The sequence below is a fragment of the Phyllopteryx taeniolatus genome, chromosome 6, assembly GCF_024500385.1.
Source record: "Phyllopteryx taeniolatus isolate TA_2022b chromosome 6, UOR_Ptae_1.2, whole genome shotgun sequence".
Taxonomy (NCBI): domain Eukaryota; kingdom Metazoa; phylum Chordata; class Actinopteri; order Syngnathiformes; family Syngnathidae; genus Phyllopteryx; species Phyllopteryx taeniolatus.
This window is the reverse complement of record NC_084507.1, coordinates 2,735,692-2,748,809: the sequence shown is the minus strand read 5'-3', so window position 1 is coordinate 2,748,809 and position 13,118 is coordinate 2,735,692. Positions and strand designations below refer to the sequence as shown.

At 42.8% G+C, this 13,118-nt stretch overlaps 1 protein-coding gene across 1 annotated transcript in view; it reads right to left on the bottom strand.

The window, feature by feature from the left end:
• rnf19a (ring finger protein 19A, RBR E3 ubiquitin protein ligase) overlaps nt 1-11,623 on the bottom strand; it is a 48,131-nt gene extending 36,508 nt beyond the window's left edge. Inside the window, exons 1-2 of the mRNA XM_061777845.1 lie at nt 11,387-11,623; nt 117-281 (exon numbers count right to left, since the gene is read on the bottom strand). The gene's annotated coding sequence lies outside the window, so the exon portion shown is untranslated. The remainder of the gene's footprint in view (nt 1-116; nt 282-11,386) is intronic.
• Between the last annotated feature and the right edge of the window lie 1,495 nt (nt 11,624-13,118).

The window sequence follows — 13,118 nt, the reverse complement described above, 5'->3', positions numbered from 1 at the left end:
AATCACAGCAAGTCATCCAGGTCCAACAGTGGCGAAATAGCCATAGACCATCACACTACCACCACCATGTTCGACTGTTATTATGTTCTTTTTCTGAAATGTTGTGTTACACTTACGTCATATGTAACGAGACGCACACTTTCAAAAAAGTTCCACTTCATCTCGTCAGTCCAGACAATATTCTCCAAAGAGTCTTGGGAATCGGCAGCACGGTGGCCGACTGGTTAGAGCAGGGGTGGCCAACTAGTCAGAGACTAAGAGCCACTTTTTTTCCTGTGTTACTGCAAAGAGCCACATACACGGGTACACATGAACATCATCTTTTAATCATGTATGCACGCATACACAGACCTCTGCTCAGCCAGATCTAATGAAAATAACCACACCAACATGATAATATCAGTAATTTTCAACAGTTAACATTGTGTCTCACACACACAAACTCTCAGTTCAAGCAAGTCCACAAACAATAAAAGAATAATTTTCAATAACATCTTTCTCTTACTATGCTGCTTAGTGAGACTTCTGGCATTCCTTATCTTGAACAATCCTCTTCAAATCTGGCTTGTATTCTGTTGTTGCCACTCTAAGCAATTCTTTCAAATGAGTGTCAGTCAGAAGAGATCGATGCTTTGATTTCACATGTTTCAGGGTAGAAAACACAGACTCGCAGACGTACGTTGACCCAAACATGGACAGTATCTTAAGCGCAGCTCGTTTGATGTTGGGGTATTTTTCAATTGGCACACTTTTCCAGAACTCAACGGTCCCTTCCCTTAAAACAGTTTTCAGTTGATCCTCCTCACAAAGGTCGATCATCTCCAACTCAGCCGCAGCCTCATCTGTGACGAGCGGGGCTTTCAAACAGTCTGGCTTCCAAGCCAGCTGATATGATGCAAGCGTTACGGTCTCTGAGTGTTTTGTAATTTTTTTGAAAAACTGCACCTGCTTTTCAAAGCGACCAACTTGTTCTTGCGAAGTTCAGTCCCTTTTGGAAATTCCTGTTCGATGTTAGGGTGGAGTGAGCTGAAGATTTGAAGCTTTGAAATGCGCTAATGCTGCGTGACATATAAGGCAGATCGGCTTGCCATTACGTTTAACAAAAAAATATAAACTCTCCCACTCTGGCAAAAACGTCCTGTGTTCTTCTTCATATTTTCGTTTGGATGTGCTTTTTTTCCCTGCCATTTCAAGAGGTAACTTGTCGGAAATTGTTTACAACACAAATGATGTCACACCAAAGATTCTCTCGTCGCTCGTTTGACGTCACTCAAACAGGCTTACATGGTCAGTGTGCCATCTAGCTGTAGGGGAGTGAATGACAGCGCCAGCCAAGAATTTTTGACGCATGTCATGTTACAGCTCCTGAAGAGCCGCATGAAACTAGTTAAAGAGCCGCATGAGGCTCGCGAGCCGCGGGTTGGCCACCCCTGGGTTAGAGCATCAGTTCAGTCCTCACAGTTCTGAGGACCCGGGTTCAATCCCTGCTCCCGCCTGTGTGGAGTTTGCATGTTCTCCCCGTGCCTGCGTGGGTTTTCTCCGGGCACTCCGGTTTCCTCCCACATCCCAAAAACATGCACGTTAATTGAAAACTCTAAATTGCCCGTAGGTGTGAATGTGAGTGCGAATGGTTGTTTGTTTGTATGTGCCCTGCGATTGGCTGGCAACCAGTTCAGGGTGTACCCCGCCTCCTGCCCAATGACAGCTGGGATAGGCTCCAGCACGCCCGCGACCCTAGTGAGGAGAAGCGGCACAGAAAATGGATGGATGGATGGAGTCTTGGGAATCATTCAGATGTTTTTGGGAAAAAGTAAGATGAGCCTTTATGTTCTTTTTGGTCAGCAGTGGTTTTCGGCTTGGAACGCTGCCAGTTTTGCCCAGTGTCTTCCTTATTGTCGAGTCATGAACACTGACCTTAATTGCGGCAGGGAAGGCCTGCATTTCTTCAGATGTTGCCCTGGATTCCTTTGTGACCTCCTGGATTAGTCGTCACTGTGTTCTTGGGGTAATATTTGTAGGCTGGCCACTCATGGGAAGATTCGCCACTGTTCCATGTTTTCTCCATTTGTGGATAATTGCGCTCACTGTGGTTCGTTGGAATCCTAAAGCTTTAGAACTGGATTTGTAACCCTTTCCATACTGATAGATGTCAATTACTTTATCATCTGTTCTTAAATTTCCTTGGATCAAGGCATTTTCTTGCAGATTTTTTTAGATCTCTTGGCCGATTTCATTTTGTCAGACAGGTTCTATTTAAGTGATTTCGTCATTGAACAGGTCTGGAGGTAACTTTCTATTAAATGTGATTAGTCACAGTTAATTCATGATTTAACAAGGGGGGCAATTACCTTTTCACAAAGGGCCAGGTAGCTTTGAATAGATTTGTTTCCTTTATAAATAAATGACATTTAAAATCTGCATTTAATGTTTACTTGGATTATCTTAAAGTGACCTTAAAGTGGGGAAACTATGCAAAAAATTTGAAATTGAGAAGGGGCAAATACTTTTTCACAGCACTGTAGGTCCCATTGGAATACTGTTTAAAAAAATGAAGCGGATTGCAGCAGATTACTTTCAATAAAAATAAGACAACGAGAATACAGTTCCCAGTCGGACACCACTGATTTAATCTCTTTGCTAGCACGTCGTTCTAGGACCCCGTTCACATGGAAACGAGTTTAAGTGTATCTGCAAAGGTTTTGTACCGTTTCTGTTTTGTCCACATGGAACCAGCATTTTGGTAGCCTGATCATTTTTTAAATGTTCCCTTGCATTCCATTTGTACAACACATATTCTTTTTTCCTTAGATGAAGACAAGTTAGTCCCAGTTCTCGCGTCACAGTGCCACAAAAACAACAACAACGGTGGATGACCGTGTCGGCTGTCCTTTACCTTGGAGGTGATCTGGGCTTTCGTTCCAAAGCATAAGTTCAACCTCGTCGTCAGTCCACACAAATATATCCTTTCTTGCTCGCTTCACATTGCCTGCCATTGTTGTGTTGTTTACAGTGCCCAAGTTTCTTATTGTCTATTTTTGGTGACTTCCTGTGGCACCATGACAGCCCCACTTCAGGCCTAGCATATCCAGCCCCCTCCAAAAGTATTGGAACGGCAAGGTCAATTCGTTTATTTTTGTTGTACACTGAAGACAATTGGGTTTCAGATCAAAAAGTGAATATGAGACAAAAGTTCAGAATTCCACCTTTTATTTCATGGTATTTACATCTAGATGTGTTAAACAACTCAGGACAGAGCACCTTTTGATTGAAGCCACCCACTTTTCAAGTGACCAAATGTATTGCAACCTGTGACTGATGTGTGGTTCTAGTTGCTCAGGTGCTGCCTTTTAGATTGATTGGTTAAACATTAAATAGTGCTTGGTTTTGGCTTTGGGTTTCACCTGTGAAAACTGCATTTGCTGTTCAGCAAATATGAAGACCAGAGAGCTGTCTATTGGAGAAAAACAAATAATTTTGAAGCAGAAAGAACAGGGAAAATCGATCAGAGCTATTGCTTGAACATTGGGGATAGTCAATACAACAATTTGGAATGTCATGAAAAAGAAATTAACTAATGGTGTACTGAGCAACAGTGATTGAACTGGTCGGCCAAGGGTATCAACAGCAGTTGATGACATAAATATTGTGAGAGCTGTGAAGAAACACCCAAAGACAACAGTCAGTGACATCACTGCCAACCTCCACAGGGCAGGGGTGAAGGTATCACAATCCACTGTTCAAAGAAGACTGAGAGATTAAATATACAGGCCATACCACAAGATGCATACCACTCATCAGCAAAAAGAATCGAAAGGCCAGATCGGATTTTGCAAAGTAGAGATGAGCCACAAAAGTTTTGGAACAAAGTTTTATGGACTGATGAGACCAACATTAACCTCTCAGACATGCAAACACCAAAGGCATGAAGAAGGTGACAAAAAAAAACATTGGAGGAAGCACACAGGCCCCCGCAGAGAATGCTTTTTATTTTAACATAAATTAAGCAATCTGGAAGACTCTGAAGAGTACAATAAGGCAAAATCAAGAAAATGTATTCAAGTAGAAAAACATTTACACATAAGTATATGTTGATGTACAAATTTAATATTCAAATTAAATTTGCCTTATAAGTACAGTCTCTCACGCTTTTCTGCTCGGTTTGTTTACTTCGCTTCTGTTTATTAATCGGTTAATTTTTTATTGCAGATAAGCTTGTTTTTCTTCTCAAAAAAATGTTGAAGCAGCGACTCCTGGATATTATTAAACCTGTGGGACTGTACTTTTTTTTGTAGATACAGTCAGCTGTTGCTATATTCTAATATTTTCTGATACCCTCTCACTATTACGTGAGCATGGCCTGCTAATTAGCACAAGGCTGCTATTAGCAATAAGACCAGAAATCCAGATGCCTCCCTTTTCCACTGAGGACTATCACGGACTGCTGCAGAAGATGTCAATTATGGAAACAAAAATCCACCATCTTGAAGTGTATGTGGATGTAAATGGACAGTCGGGTAATGAAACCACTCTACCAATGTCTCAAAATGGTGAGCAGAAGACAGCCACTTATCTCAACAAAGAGGACGGAAGTGGACTGTGGAAACGGTAATGGGCCAACCAGCAGTCCTCCCTGGAATTTACTGGGAGCAAAGCCCAATGATATGGAACATCATCTAAAAGGGAGGACACAACCCCAGCAGATTACTGAGGAATCCGGCTGGCCTGCGTTGTGGGCTGCTTCAACTCCGAGTGAGTGGCTGTGGACGGTCGCTACAGCGAAGGGCAAGAAAAAAAGGACGCGAGTCAATGCAAAACATTGACATCAAACTTACAAATAGATTTGAGCCACTTTTACAAGACCCTGGCCAAGAATGCTCATCCCCCACCACCCCTGAAAGCTATACAAACTAAATCATACAAGAAAAAAATGGCACCCCAAACGTTAATAGTTGGTGATGGAGCTGTCAAGGATGTGAAACGTTTTTGCAGTGTGAAGAACACCAAAGTACTGTGTTTTACCAATGACATGGTGTTTGATATCTCAAAAACAAATCCTGGAGATCACTAATCAGCACCCAACTGTGAAATATGTCATTATACATACTAGGGCCCTGGATGTTCTCAAGCAGCAATCAGAGGTACTGAAGCGAGATTTCATTGATCTCCTAACAAAACTGCAACGTTTGGATGCTGAGGTTTTTAGTAGTGGACCTCTCCCACTTGTACGATTTGGAGATGAACGTTTCTCTAGGCTCAGTCAATTAAATAAGTGCCTCAAAGAAGTGTGTACTGCACTATCCGTGAGTTCCATTGACAATTTCTGCATTTTGTGGGAGTGCAGATATCTTTACAAGGCAGACGGTTTCTGTCTAAATAGACAAGGGGTTAAGTTATTGGCTGCCAACATTTTTTACTGTGTACGTCATTCAGCGGCCCAAAAAGAAAACACTGGCCTTGGTGACACAGCTGAAGGACAAAAAGATGCAGTTGTTCACAAACAATCGGAGGAACAGAAGATAAAGCGACACGAGGCGCAGACGGATTCATCAGCGTCATCCAAACAAACGGAGAAGTGAATGACAAATGAGATGAGCAAGCACGTTGAATCTCCCACACCCCTCCTCCACCCATGAAGAACCTTATCTGCAAATCTGACTGATATCTGCGGGGTCTTTTCCAGAATAAGTCAGACCCCTATGGAGATCAGGCATTTTTGATCCCTATAATTACAAGGGACAGAAAGTTGGTCAAAGAAATAAGGCACAAAAAAAGTAGAACTACAAACGTTGTGAGGATAAAATGTGAATCTATCCAACCATACCAGGTTTCTCCATACTCGCGCGGACGGCGACCGCGCTGACGTCACTGCGGCTGTCCCTCGCGTAGTTTGCTTTATACTCGAGCACAACCAACGCGCGCTGTTTTGAAAGTGTGCTGCAGTTCTCCTCCAAGTCGGGGGTGTGGCTATGGCTGGTATTGGATAGGACACCACAGGATGGAGTTTCCTCTGCATTTTTTGGGGTTATTTCCGGTAGCCATTTTTCCTTTCCTTTCAGTAACAAGGAACAAAGCAACAACAATGGCGACCGCAACAGAACAAATGGACCTAGATGACCAGACGATACGTTTAATTATGCTGCAAAATCGATCGAGAAGACTGCGACGTAGATGGTTTGTACAACCAAGGGGCACGCTGAGTACGTCATTACAGCATGTGACTAAAACGGACCATCCATCCATCCATTTTCTGAGCCCCTTCTCCTCACTAGGGTCGCGGGTGTGCTGGAGCCTATCCCAGCTATCATCGGGCAGGAGGCAGGATACACCCTGAACTGGTTGCCAGCCAATCGCAGGGCACATACAAACAAACAACCATTCGTACTCACATTCACACCTACGGGCAACTTAGAGTCATCAATTAACCTACCATGCACGTTTTTGGCATGTGGGAGGAAACCGGAGTGCCCAGAGAAAACCCACGCAGGCACGGGGAGAACATGCAAACTTCACGCAGGCGGGGCCGGGATTGAACCCCGCTCCTCAGAACTGTGAGGCAGAGAACTCTAACCAGTCGTCCACCGTGCCGCCACTAAAACGGACCAATCACGAGAAATTATCTCCGCGGCGTTCGACGCGCAGCAACTATTTTTGTCGGGTGCGCGGCAACCTACGCATAGGTGCTGCGCGGGGCAATTCGTCGATCACGTGATGCAATGCAGGCGTTGTCGGCCACGTGACCGCGTGAGTATAAAGAGGCCTTAATTGTATCTTACAAAAAGTACTGACAAAAACATTCAGAAGGAAGAGACTTAACATGAATACAAATAAAGGTAAAGGCTTTCAAATGTTTCACCCAAGATTCATTGGGGGTGACATTTGTATTATTCGTTTTTAATCACGACACCCCCCTGTTGTGTTGACCAGGCCAACACTACCTAACCTTGCAGCTGTGTTTACAGCAGGCGAGAAGATGAAAGAGCATTGACAGGTCTCTCTCTCTCCCTCTCACACACACACACACACACTCTCACACACACACACACACACACACACACAATCGTCACCATCATACACACACACACACACACACACACATCATCATCATCACCATTTAAGGCTGATGACCTTTCTTTGGAAGAACACACCGGTCTGGACAACATGAGGCAACATTCATCCACTCCTGAAAATAGACAGTAAAGATGTCAAAGTACACAAGTTTTCATCCCACAACTGCTGTTAACAGTGGTTGATACTACTACTTTAATTTGGTGGGGGGTGGGGGAAGAAACGATGCATGAGCATGGTGAGGTTCTATTCTAGCAAAGTTTTAAGAACAAAGAATGGAGGATCACAAACAACCCTTGTGATAGGAAAACTGGACTGCCTAAGCCTAACTAATTTTTAGATCTACAGTACAGTAAAGTACTGTACTTGTTTCCACTTTAGGTAAGGACAATAAAAGCGTGCACTGCACGAGTGGAAACAAAGATCTTGCTTACTCTGGCAGATTAAGCCAAACACCTCCCCCCCCAAAAAAAACAAAAAAAAAAAAAAAAAAATGAAGGGGATTCAGGCAAAATGGAATTTTCAACGGTACACAAGACAGGATTTTTTTTTTTTACATGTAAAGCCATATGAATTTGGGCTGGTATATTTAGGTGGTAGAGAAGGTTTAAGGGCTGAAATATGTGCCAGCAGGAACTGAATTTGAATCATTTACATTTGAATTTCTACACTTGAATAATTGCATTCAAAAACTTAATTTGAAAAACTGAATTAGAATTTGTATTGTTTAAGTTTAAACAGTATAGTAGTATAATTTGAAATTGAATTTATTAGTTTCAAACTGAAGTCCAATAAACTTGAAAGTGAATGTAAGAATTTTTTATCCGCAATGCAAATTAAAATTGTATATTTTCACATTCAGTTCAGATTCAGTTCGACAAATAGAATTTCAAATTAGCTGTGACACACATCCGGGAACTGTAAGGAATAGCAATCAATCGACGATACACAGATCTCTTCTTCAGCTAATCAGCGCCTTCGTTATTTATCACGTGACATAGGGACTCTCCGGAAAGTCAAATCTTTTAACCAGGTACTGTATTCTAACCTTTATACCACCTTTCCTTAACCTTTGTGGAATCCATCATACGGTCAGAAAGAGATCAAAACGTGTTTCCTTTCAAACATAGGAAAGGACATATTACACCGACATGCTTTAAGGCCTCTTTATACTCCTGCGCTCGCGCGGCCGACAACGCCCACATTGCATCACGTGACCGACGAATTGGCCCGCGCGGCGCGGCCCCTCTGCGTCGCTTGACGCGCACACGGCAAAAATTGTTGCTGCGAGTAGAATGCCGTGGAGATCATCTCTCGTGATTGGTCCGTTTTAGTCACATGCTTTGATCATGTAATCAGCGTTCCTCCCGGTTCCACACAGCACCTACGCCGCCGCCTTCTCGATCGATTTTCCAGCATATTTAAACGTATCATCTGGTCATCTAGGTCCATTGGTTCTAGCAGACTCAGTTCCACGGTCGCCATTGTTGTTGCTTTGGTCCTTGTTATGGAAAGGAAAGTAAAAACGGCTACCGGAAATGGCCACAAAATGCAGATGAAACTCCACCCTGTGGTGTCCTAGCCAATACCAGCCGTAGCGACACCCCGACTTGGAGGAGAACTGCAGCACACATTCAAAACAGCGCATGTGGGTTGCTCTCGAATATAAAGGCAAACTGCGTGCGGGATAGCAGTAGTGACGTCAGCGCGGTCGGCGTCCGCATGAGTATAAAGAAGCCTTAAGTCGTCTTTTCACTTCTTTTCCAACATAACGTCATCGAGGCATTGAACTCCATGCCTAAGGCTTTACTGACACCTAGGGGTAGAAACAGTACATCTCAATACAGAGCACTTTATCAAATGAATTTAGGGGGTTTACATGAATGAATCCCCGCAAATTTCCCTGAGATTGCCTGATCTCAGTAGTTAAGCAGGGTCCATCCTGGTTAATACTTGGGTGGGAGACCCCCTAGGAATACCAGAAAATGGCCAACGACTGCATAAGGACTGGACTCCAATTCATTCATGTAAACCCCTTAAATTCATTTGAAACAGTGTTGTCTGTATCGAGATGTGCTGTGTGCTGTTTCGACCCCTAGGTGTCAGTGAAGCCTAAAGGCTTCTTTATACTTGCGCGGACGGCGACCGCGCTGACGTCACTCCGGCTATCCCGCGCGCAGTTTGCCTTTATACTCGAGTCGGGGGTGTCGCTAGGGCTGGTATTGGCTAGGACACCACAGGGTGGAGTTTCCTCTGCACTTTTTGGGCCATTTCCAGGAGCAGTTTTTACTTTGCTTTCCGTAACAAGGAACAGAGCAACAACAATGGCGACCATGGAACAGTGTCTGCTAGAACAAATGGACCTAGATGACCAGATGATACGTTTAGTTATGCTCCAAAATCAATCTAGAAGGCGGCGGCGTAGGTGGTATAAGGAACCAAGGGGACCACTGAGTACGTCATCACACCATGCGACTAAAAGGGATCAATCACGAGAGATGATCTCTGTGGCATTCTACGCGCAGCAACAATTCGTGCCGTGTGCCGCATAGGGTCCGCTCGGCCCAATGCGTCGGTCACGTGATGCAATGCAGGCGTTGTCGGCCGTGCGAGCGCGGTAGTATAAAGAGGCCTTAAGGCAGGGGTGTCAAACTCTTTTTTTGTCTCGGGCCGCATTGTCGTTATGATTTCCCTCAGAGGGGCGTTAGAACAGTGAAACCATATAAATGTTGAATCACCAAAACATATTACCATTACATAACAAATTGAGGGATAACTAATCATGAAATCTGAAGACAAGGATAATAGTTTGTTCAAGTATTGTTTAAGTTACTGTAGAAGAAGGGTTTGGTAACAGAAAAATGAAATATCTCAACATTATTGTTTTTTATTATGACAATTTGGAATTCGGGTACAGATTTTAGGAAAAATCACAGAAGTTGACGAGCATGATTTGCTTTCGCGGGCCACATAAAATGGGGCCTTGAGTTAGACACCTATGCCTTAAGGCATGGAGTTCAATCCCTGGATGACATTACTTTGAGGAAAAAAACGGAACGAAGACTTAGTCACATCTGTGTCCTTTCCTATGTTCGAAAGGAATCACCTGTTTATCTCTTTCTGACCGTATGATGCATTCCACAAAAGTTAAGGAAAGCTGGTATAAAGGTTGAAATACAGTAGCTGGTTCGAAGAGTTGACTTCTCGGAGAGTCCCTATGTCACGTGATAAATAAAGGCGCTTATTGGCCAAAGACGAGATCTGCGTATTGCTGATCAATTGCTATTCCTTGCAGTTCCCGGATGTGTGTCACGGCTAATTTGAAATTGAATGAATCTGAAATGATCAAACTGAATGTGAAAATATATCATTTGAATTTTCATTGCGGATAAAAAATTCTTATTCAACTTTCAAGTTTATTGGACTTCAGTTTCAAACTAATAATTTCAAATTATGCTATTCAGATTCTGTTTTTAAATGCAATGTTTCAAATGAAACAATACAAACTCAAATTCAGTTTTTTAATGCAATTATTCAAGTGTAAAAATTCAAATATAAATTATTCAAATTCAGTGCCTGCTGGCACATATTTCAGCCCATAAAGGTTGAACAAGGGGTCACTTGGTTGCTTACAATTTCCTTTCATCATAATGTGTAAATGGATATTGTTACTGCAACTTGTCTGTTTTTTTTTTTGGTCTGTGAGGAGGCAGTGATCCTTAACGTTATCAAGGGTCACAAAAGGCCATGCTACCTGATACACTCGAGGAACAAATACCATTTCTGTATTACGACTGGGAATCTGAACGTTTCTCGGATTTCATTACTTGTCACTCATCAGGCAGCAGTTTTAATGGGCGTAGCTGACGAACAAAATGCACTGCTGCTGCAGAGCAGGGTTTGACAGACAAATATAATTTTACCTCAGTTAACGCATACAAATGGACACCGTTACACACACACACACACACACACACCGACAACAATTAATATTTGATAGCCGGTATGATTTATGACACAATAGTAAGCCAACGGGGAAGGTGATGAACTGTTCACTGGCTTGTGTTCTCTTTAAAGCTTCTGCGATAACTAGCTGCACAATTATGGCAATGTCAATTTGAATGTGCTTTTTTGTTTTGTAAAGAGTTAAGAGATAGACTGCACGTGCATCGGAAAGTAAGGCACATAAACGTGTCAGTTGTATACAATTGTATTTATGTCCGAGCTGCCCTTACTCGAGACATTAGCCCGAGTTTGAGCACGAACCACTACTAGCGTTAGCATCAAGCTAGCAAGGTTAGCGTCGAATGCGAGAACATACCCAGTCTCTTTCTCTTGCCATTTGCTTTTCCTCAGGACAGTGACGACGAAGAAAGGACACGTTCTTCCGAAAACAACGAAAAATAAATACATAAAAATACATAAAACCCGTAATCCTGTAGCAGTACCGCAAAGTACTTCCCACTGTTTGCCACTCTTGGTTCACATCACTGGTGGTGAGCCGAGCAGCTAGCAGGCAAGACTGTTGGCCCTCAAATTCACAAATTCAAATCACATCGCGATAGTTTGTGTGGAGTGGAGATAAATGGTATGGTCCACTCAGGCATTTCTGGGAAAGTACACTAACAAGCACAATCCAGTGAGCGCAAAACAAGTGATCTTTCTAAAATGAACACAAATAACACACAGGGATTTATTTTTTTGCAGTGATAGAACTGCCCTGTCTTACATACATTTATGCCCCAAATGAGAATGAAGCGTAAAATCAAATTTATGTGCATTAAAGCTTATTATATTATCTCTGGAAAGACAAGAGTTTTTGATAAAACTATAGTTTGGGATTTCATTTGATTGTGACGACACAATAGTAGAAGCAACATGAAGTAGCAAAACAAAAATCATATTTTTAGATTAGCGCACCCTATTACCCAGGTCCAACTGCGTTGCAAAAAGGTAAACTAAATGAAAATTTTGAGCGATAACGATTCTACTTGTAATAAATTATGTATATGTTTTATGTATTTACAATATTTTGATCAGGACTTGCCTTATGTTCTGGCCTGAAGGGAAAACAAATCTTTATTTTCATGATATATACATCCATATTCACGAAATCTGTTCTTTTGACCCATTGCAGAAGTGAACACCGCAAACATACTGTAATATCCGTAACTAACAAACTTAAGTGTGGGCCTTAGGTGCAGGCCTGGTGATTGGCAGTCGTGGCATCTTCAAATATGAAAGCGCAAAGGAACATTTAAGTTTGAACGTTGGCGCAAGTAATTCAGTCTGTGTGTAGAGTCACTGGGCGTTGTAGCCGATAGCAGCTCTTGGAGTACACCCTGAACCGGTCGCCAATCGCGGGGCACATATAAACAAAACAACCATTCGCACTCACATTCACACCTATGGGCGATTTAGAGTCTTCAATCAACCTACCACACATGTTTTTGGGATGTCGGAGGAAACCGGAGTACCCGGAGAAAACCCACACAGGCACGGGGAGAACATGCATGCATGACTCGCCCAGAGTCAGCTGGGATAGGCTCCAGCACGCCCGTGACCCTAGTGAGGATAAGCGGTAGGGAAAATGAATGAATGAATAATGTATTCATTTTAATTTATTCAAATTTCATCCTCTTTATTTTCCATACTTAGCAAATACAGATGATTCTGATATACAATACAGTTATGGGGCAGGGGCTATACTTTCAGCGCCCAGGGAGCAGTTCAGGTTATCGGTGTCTTGCTCAAGGACCGCAGCCGTGAGTCCAGGGGATATTGTCGATGAATGGTCCATGGTCGATGGCTTGAACCGGTTGCCCCACTGTGGCAGGCAGCAATCTCAACTACTTGGCCAAGGCTGCCCACAGGGCTGAAAGGCAACTCTTGAGCGTGCAAATTAATATAGCGGATACTACATAACATTTTACCCTCATCTCTACTAATGAAGTATCAAAACATAAGAGCACCCACAACACTAACCAGATGCACATTTAGGCCTGTCACGATAACATTTTTTAGGACGATATATTGTCCCAGAAAATATGATA